This window comes from Ipomoea nil, unplaced genomic scaffold, assembly GCF_001879475.1.
Source record: "Ipomoea nil cultivar Tokyo-kokei standard unplaced genomic scaffold, Asagao_1.1 scaffold1769, whole genome shotgun sequence".
NCBI lineage: Eukaryota > Viridiplantae > Streptophyta > Magnoliopsida > Solanales > Convolvulaceae > Ipomoea > Ipomoea nil.
The window spans coordinates 847,904-856,287 of NW_017618197.1; the positions used below are offsets into that span (position 1 = coordinate 847,904).

Sequence of the window (8,384 nt, forward strand, 5' to 3'; positions counted from 1 at the left end):
AGGAAATGAAGATATGCAGATATGCAGAAGATGAGTAAGAAGGAAATAAGGAAAAAGACTAGGAAAAGATAATGCTATTGAGAATGTTCTGAAAATTCTTACACCATAACCTCCTCAAATTCATTTGTCTGATTTATAGATGATTACAATCAAAATGGACCCATTATATACCTCTTACTTTGAAAGTTGTAGGAGTGAGAGACTAATCAATAGCTTAACATTTTAAAACTCAAGCAAAGTTGACCTTTATGTACAATCCAAGAAGTAAAAAGATTTGTGCATGATATCATGTAGTGCATTGTAAATTGTAATAAATGGTACTTTTAAAGTTAGTGGCACTTTATATTGAGCATTATTGAATAATATTCTATCCTTATGCTTTCAAAGCATTGCAATTCTTGTTCTTCTTTGAGTTCTTTCAGTATTTGTGTCCACACTGATGACCTCTCTGTTGGGGTTTTCCTGCATTGTGGATGAAAGCTTTGGAACGAAAAAGATAAAGACACGGTTCTGTATCGTGTGTAACACACTGCCTTAAAAACATTCACGACCAGGGATTGAGTCGTATGCTTTCGATCGGCAAAACTGAACAGACTCTCAGGCAGATATGTATAAAGGTGATGTTTTCGAACTGGAAGCAGATGCGCAGTACTGTTTTCAGACTTGCAGGCACATGCGACAACCTGAACATCACATTTATATAGCAAAGCATGTGCAACAGCCAACCATTCACTACCCATAAAAATAGGACTATAAATCAAAAATAGGGTAATCACTAGTACAGAAACAGTCATTCGCGTCCAAAGTTAAGGCTAATTCGCGTCCAAAGTAGCTGGGACGCAGATGTCGGGGACGCTGATTGTATAAACAATCAGCGTCCAAAGTAGCTTTGGACGCGCAAAATGATTATTCGCGTCCAAAGTTGAAGAACTTTGGACGCGAAAAATGATAATTCGCGTCCAAAGTTGAAGAACTTTGGACGCGAAAAATGATAATTCGCGTCCAAAGTTCGTGAACTTTGGACGCGTATAGTGTTTATTTATTTTAAAAAAACTATACGCGTCGAAAGTTTCTTAACTTCGGACGCGTAAAGTAAAAAAATTAAAAAAAAAATATTTTTTTTATAAAACTACCAATATTTTTCTGTACATCCCAGCATAACTACCAAATAATATATTTCAACATTAATCAATTTAAGATGTATACTACGCCCCAATTCTATCAACTAAAACACACCAATGGAGCGGTGGAGGGTGGTTTGGAGAGGTGAAGACGAAGGGAGCGCGCGGTGGAGGCTGCTGAAGACGAAGGGTTTTGGTGTGCCGCGACAAAATGAATTGCTGAAGACGAAGGGGTACATTAACCCTAATAATAGGGCGTCCAAAGTTCCGTACTTTGGACGCCTATTATTTGGACGGTTTAATAATAGGCGTCCAAAGTTCTACAACTTTGGACGCCAATTCTTTTTAATTTCATAAAAAATAAAAAATAAATTATGTAGTGGTATTTTAATTACAAAAATACCACCGCACTACACATTAGGCGTCCAAAGTTCTAACTTTGGACGCGAATTATTTGATTTTATTGATATTTTTTGTACTAGTGAATGTTTTCGAACGGGAAACAGATGCGCAGTATAGCAAAGCAATCAAAAATAGGAAAACATTAACCCCACCGCACATCATGATGAGCTAGACAAGCAGCAGTGCCGCACATGGTTTACCTCCTTTCCCTTCTCATAACACTTCAAACCATCTCAAATGACTTGGAGTATATAAGGAGGGAAAAGAGAGGTTAAACTATCAATGTGGGACAACTTGGTTAAGCTAAAATAAGCCTTTCCCTTTAAATGCTCCAACACTCTCTTCAATAGCATAAAACTGACACCAATATATGATTATAAAGGTAAAAGGCAGACAAATGGAGCAGCAAATTGCAGCTGTACGGCAAGCATTATGTGCAACAAAGATCATTAAGGAGGATAATGTTCCTTTCAAGATTGAAGGGGTACTAACTACGGATTGTAGCTTTTTCTTTCTTTTTCTTTTTATTATTTATTTATTTTTTTTTTTTTTTATCTTTCCGGTTTATTGATGTCCTTAGTAAATGAGCTTTCTTCTACCTCTATAGGGTCTCTATTTGGGTTCCCTTGGAGCTGCAAATGATAAAACTAGATTGAAAAGCTTGAACATTACACATATTTTGACAGTTGCCAAATGATTTTACCTACAAGGTCATTGCTGCAGGTAGGAAAATCATTTAATGAAAAGTAAACCAAGTTCTTTGAATATTGGAGTGCTTTGTAGTTGATTGTGAGTAGCAATTACTGTTTTGTGAACAGTGCTGGACCGAGAAGATGTAGAAATTTCACAGTACTTCGATGAATGCTTTAAATTCATTGAAGAGGGCAAAAGAGTAGGTGGTGTTTTGGTTCATTGCTATATGGGAAGATCCAGAAGGTGAACTTTTGTTCCTTGCCTTGAATTCATGTGATTTCATACGTTAGAGATGAAGATAACGAAAAACTTTTGTTTATATTGTAGTGTGGCAGCTGTCGTTTCTTATCTGATGAAAAAGCATGGTATGAGCATGTCTGAAGCGCTGAAACTTGTGAAAAGTAAAAGGCCAATGGCTTGTCCTAATGCTGGTTTTATGTTGCAGCTACAGAACTATGAAAAATTTCTTAGAGGTATTGCTTTCTGACTTTTTATCACTTGATTGAACAAAGTTCAACATTTCAGTTTTGGTTAAAGCAAAATATTTTGCATGGTCTCACTTGTTAATTTCCTTCAAAGAATTATCGAATCTTGCAAAGGGATTTCATATAGGTCATAACAATTTTAGGTTGCATTTATTTTCATACATCATAATTGTTAGTTTTCTTTTTTTTTTGTCAGACCACGAGGTGTCCTGAGTAGGCCCTAACTGTACGAGGCACCTTTAATCGGCAATTTATATCCTACACTACGGCGCGCGTTGCACTATGCGCCCAGATGCAAAACGACGTCGTTTTAATTTTTTAATTTTTTTTTTTGAAATTTCCCGCGCCCAGTGAATGGCAGTAATTTTTCCTTTAAAAAAAAAACCCGCTGTTCAAGAATGTACATAATATTATACTAGAATACACATAATTGTATACATGAATGTACATAATTATATAACAAAATATACATACTCTTTTTAAAAGATAATACACATAATCTAACATAATACATAATAAACATAAACTTTTAACATAATACACAGCAACTCTTAACATAATACACACAAATTTTCTGATTCGGATGTACATAATTGTATAAAAAGAATGTACATAATTGTATAAAAAATGTACATAACTGTATGAACCAATACACATAACTGTATGAACAAATACACATAACTTTGTGAACAAATACACATAATCCCAGCAACTTCCTACCGCGCCTCCCAAAACGACCCCAAAACGACGTCGTTTTGGGAGGCGCGCGGCGCACAGTGCTATGTGCGCCGTGGTGTAGGGTATAACGATTGCCTTTAATCCTGTAACATACCCAGAGGCAAATTATGCTGTGGAAGTGAGTGGAACCGTGTCCACCTTGCACATAACTGTTCCAAAACTGTTCATAATTATGAATATATAGTTCAAAAATTATGAATATATAGTTCTATAATTATGAACATAGAGTTGTAAACATAATTATGAACATATAGTACTGTAATTATGATTATAAAGATTCAATAATTGTGAATATGAAGTTCAAAAATTATGAATATAGAGTTATGTAATTGTGAATATATATCTTTATAATTACCGTGTCCACCTTGCAAGGTGGACACGGTTCCACAGCATAACAATTGATACTTAGACTAATCCCTGTTCGCACCGAGCTGGCCCAATTAAGGGGCAGGCTAGATTGGTTTTTCCATACGAGAGGGGGTTCGAACTCCCGACCTCTCTCTTAAGGGATGAGAGTGCATGGCCACTCACGCTAACCAAGGTGATTTAATGGTTAGTTTTATTGGGGTTGGCTAAACATAAACTCAACTTAAGCTTGGCTGGGTTACTTCTCTAAAAGTTGTGTATCGTGGGGATCAATCCAAACTATTCAACTCAACAAAACCTTTGTCAGGTGGCTAGCTGAAAGGTTAATTGGAAGCCTTAAAACTTTAAATTAGGTGATTGGGGCTATATATGTTTGATAAAACTAGTTGTAGAATTAGTTGATACATGCAAGTGATGCAACAAGACACAAAAGTACATCTTTGTATATGTTTATTTTATTTTTAGTAGTGGAGGAAAATGGATCATTAACTGCTGGATTGGTAAATTTTATCCAATCGTTATACTCTACACCACGGCGCGCGTAGCACTGTGCACCGCGCGCCTCCCAAAACAGCGGCGTTTTGGGAGGCGCGGTAGGAAGTTGTTGTGATTATGTGCGGTAGGAAGTTGTTGTGATTATGTATATTTGTTCATACAATTATGTATATTTTTTATTATGTACATTTTTTATACAATTATGTACATTTTTTTATACAATTATGTATATCCAAATCATGAAATTTTTGTGTATTATGTTAAGAGTTGATGTGTATTATGTTAAAAGTTTATGTTTATACCAAGTGGCTTGTAGTCCATTAGTATTGGATTGCTCCATTATGTGAGAGGTCTAGGTTTTGAGTCTTAGTGTAGGTGTAGATTGTATGGGTATCCCCCTTCTTTTGTAATAAAAAAAAAGTTAATGTTTTATTATGTGTATTATCTTTTAAAAAACAGTATGTATATTTTGTTATACAATTATGTACATTCATGTATACAATTATGTACATTCATGTATAACATTATGTACATTTTTGAACATGAGATTTTTTTAAAGAAAAATTAACTGCCAAACACTAGGTAGCGAAATTTCAAAAAAAAAAATTAAAAATATATATATATATATATATATATATATATATATATATATATATATATATATATATATATATATATATATATATATATGAAACGACGTCGTTTTGCATCTAGGCGCACAATGCAACGTGCGCCATGGTGTAGGATATAGATTGCCAATTTTATCGAGTTAATACCCAAAATTGTCCTCGACTATAGTGATTTTTCTCAATTTTGTCCTAAACGACTTTGGTCTCATAAATTTGTCCCAGACTTTTGTGTTATTGCTCAATATTGTCCTCCGTTAAATAATCCGTTAAGTGGATGTTAAGTATAAGGTTAAATATGTAATTTCACTGAATTAAGAAAAATCACTCAATTTTGGTCTTCTAGGTCTCCTTATTTCACCGCGCCAAAAGGTTAAAAAATATTTTGACCGAGAATTCGCCAAGCAATAATTCGACAATCTCTATTTATCCCACAAAAATATTTTGATCCAGGGGCTGCGACTGCGGTTTGCTCAAGCAATAATTCTCCAGAAATTTGCCAAGTAAATTCGACAGTCTCTGTTTATCAAATTCGCCAATCTGTGTTCATGTGTTTACGAAACCTTAATACAAAAAATTATAAGAATCCATTATCCATACAAAAATTAGGAAAATCTGTGTTCATGTGTTTACGACTTCGTTTCCGACGACCCCTTGTCCGGCGACGCTGCCGTTGCCGCCTCAGAAATGGGCTCGGGTTCAGGTCCTGACGGAGGAGATAACAGTATTTACACCATCGACGCGGCGAAGAAGATGAAGTACGATGAGTTGTTCCCAGTTGAAGCTAAGAAGTTCGGCTACGACCGGAAGGCTAAAGCCGAGTTTGTCGAACAAACCCTTGATGATCGGGTCAAGAAGAAAGCTGATCGCCGCTTGAAATGAGAAGAAGAATGACCTAGAAGGAAGCCTGCCAGGCCTCCTATACCCAAACTGGTTTGTAAATACGGAGTATATTATTTGTTTCTGGGATATATTCATTTTTTTACTCCTTATTATTAAGTATTTCTGCACTGAAATGGTATCCTTATTTCTGCAATGAAATGGTATCCTTATTTGTGACCTAGAAGACCTTGAAATTACATATTTAACCTTATACTTAACACCCACTTAATGAATTATTTAACGGAGGACAATATTGAGCAATAACACAAAAGTCTGGGATAAATCTATGAGACCAAAGTCGTTTAGGACAAAATTGAGAAAAACCACTATAGTGGAGGACAATTTTGGGTATTAACTCCAATTTTATCTTATCTTATAGAGGGAGTTTGATGGGGAGAAAAGATCAATCTTTTTTGGAATTTAAAAGGTTGGAAAATTATTCAGAAAGTTTGGGTCAATTGGAATTTAATTTCATGATATCAAGGAAAGAAATCTCACACAAGGGAGATAGGATTCTTTTTCTTAAGTGACTATAAATCTACCAAATTTATTTAATTACGTATTTATCATTTTTGACGTCAGGTTAAAAGTCTTTTGTAAAATATAATAATAAAATTCTCTCCCACCATGAAAGATAACACCATTATTTATCGAAAAAAAATTCTCTCTCAATACTTTTTAACATACATACTATTTTGAATTTTGAATATTCTTGTTGTAGAGTGGAATTTTTTGGCATATTTTTATTCCTTTACAAGTGATTTATTAAACTTTCAATTATTCATTATGTTTTTTTCTTTTTAATGTTTGTATATTGCAAGGATATTTTAGATATTAAAAAAAATCATAAAAAATTTTATACGAACTAAACATCTTAATTAATTTTCTAGATAATTTAATTTTTATAGTTCTAAGATAACACCAAACATGTTAATTAAATTTTTATGCAAAGTTATTCCCATCAAATACATTCATTCGAAACCGGTGGCTTGTGGTCCACTGGTATCGGATTGCTCCCCTATGTGGGAGGTCTAGGTTTCGAGCCTCAGTGTAGGCATAGATTGTATGGGTATCCCCCTTCCTTTGTAATAAAAAATACATTCATTCGAAATATTTTCTCATTTAATTGATAGGAAAAAAAAAAACAAATTCCCTCTTAAAGCAAAAAATGTTTATTTATGAAATCTATTTTTTTTTTTTAGCATTTATAATTTTTAACTAGCATTTTGTACGAGCTATGCGCGAAAATTCGTGCTCAATATTAAAACATTGATAAATATAAATAATAAATAATATATAATTAAAGATTAAAGATTATAGTTCAAGTTATATATACACAAATCCTCTACTATAATAAAGCCAAACATTTTTGGAAAATAAAATTAAGAAAAATTTCCCCGCTCAATGAAAAGAATCTTCTAAACAAACAGGTGTATTTTTTGGGCAAAGATAAACAAGTGTATTTATCAACCCAAGCAATGACTTTTACATTCTCCGAGATTAACATTAACTAGTATTTTCACCCGTGCGATGCACGGAATGAAATTGTTGTAATATATTAAGAATATTTAAATTGATATATAATTATTTAAGAGTTAATTTCACTTGAGGTCGTTTATATATAGTATAGATGTGCAAAGGGAATTGTATTACACTATTTTATAATTTTAGAATAGAATTTTTTACCTAGAATTATTGTACGAATGGAAAAGTAGAAATCAATATACTTTAGAGGATTTTGTTTTTATATATAGTATAGATTGATAGATTGATTAAAGATGAAATTTAAAATTACACCAACCTCTATATCTAATACAATAATATGAATATGTCGTTATATCACAGCCTGAATTAGATGTGGAGATTCCAGAAGAAGACTCGGTGGAGAGTTATATCCTACACCACGGCGCGCGTTGCACTATGCGCCCAGATGCAAAACGACGTCGTTTTAATTATTCTTTTTTTTGAAATTTCCCGCCCCAGTGAATGACAGTAGTTTTTTCTTTAAAAAAAAATCCGCTGTTCAAGAATGTACATAATGTTATACTAGAATACACATAATGTTATACATGAATGTACATAATTATATAACAAAATATACATACTCTTTTTAAAAGATAATACACATAATCTAACATAATACATAATAAACATAAACTTTTAATATAATACACATCAACTCTTAACATAATACACACAAATTTTCTGATTCGGATGTACATAATTGTATAAAAAGAATGTACATAATTATATAAAAAATACACATAACTGTATGAACCAATACACATAACGTTGTGAACAAATACACATAATCTCAGCAACTTCCTATCGTGCCTCCCAACATTACCCAAAACGACGTCGTTTTGGGAGGCGCGCAGCGCACAGTGCTATGTGCGCGGTGGTGTAGGATATAACGATTGGGAGAGGAAGTGGCCAGCCGAATCAGAGAACCTACTCCATAGCTGAAGCCGGAGCCAGAGTCCACGAAACTATTAGAGGAGGATGGGGAGGAGGAGAAGGATACTAAGAAGAGGAAGCCGCTGACACAGAAGTAGAAGGAAGCTGGTTACAAGAAG

General features: G+C 33.8%; 1 long non-coding RNA gene across 1 annotated transcript; it reads left to right on the plus strand.

The window, feature by feature from the left end:
* The first annotated feature begins 2,341 nt into the window (after window positions 1-2,341).
* Window positions 2,342-2,666, plus strand: LOC109192112. Its single transcript, XR_002056053.1, has 2 exons — window positions 2,342-2,459; window positions 2,544-2,666. It is a non-coding gene; the product is annotated as an uncharacterized LOC109192112 (long non-coding RNA).
* The last annotated feature ends 5,718 nt before the right edge of the window (window positions 2,667-8,384 follow it).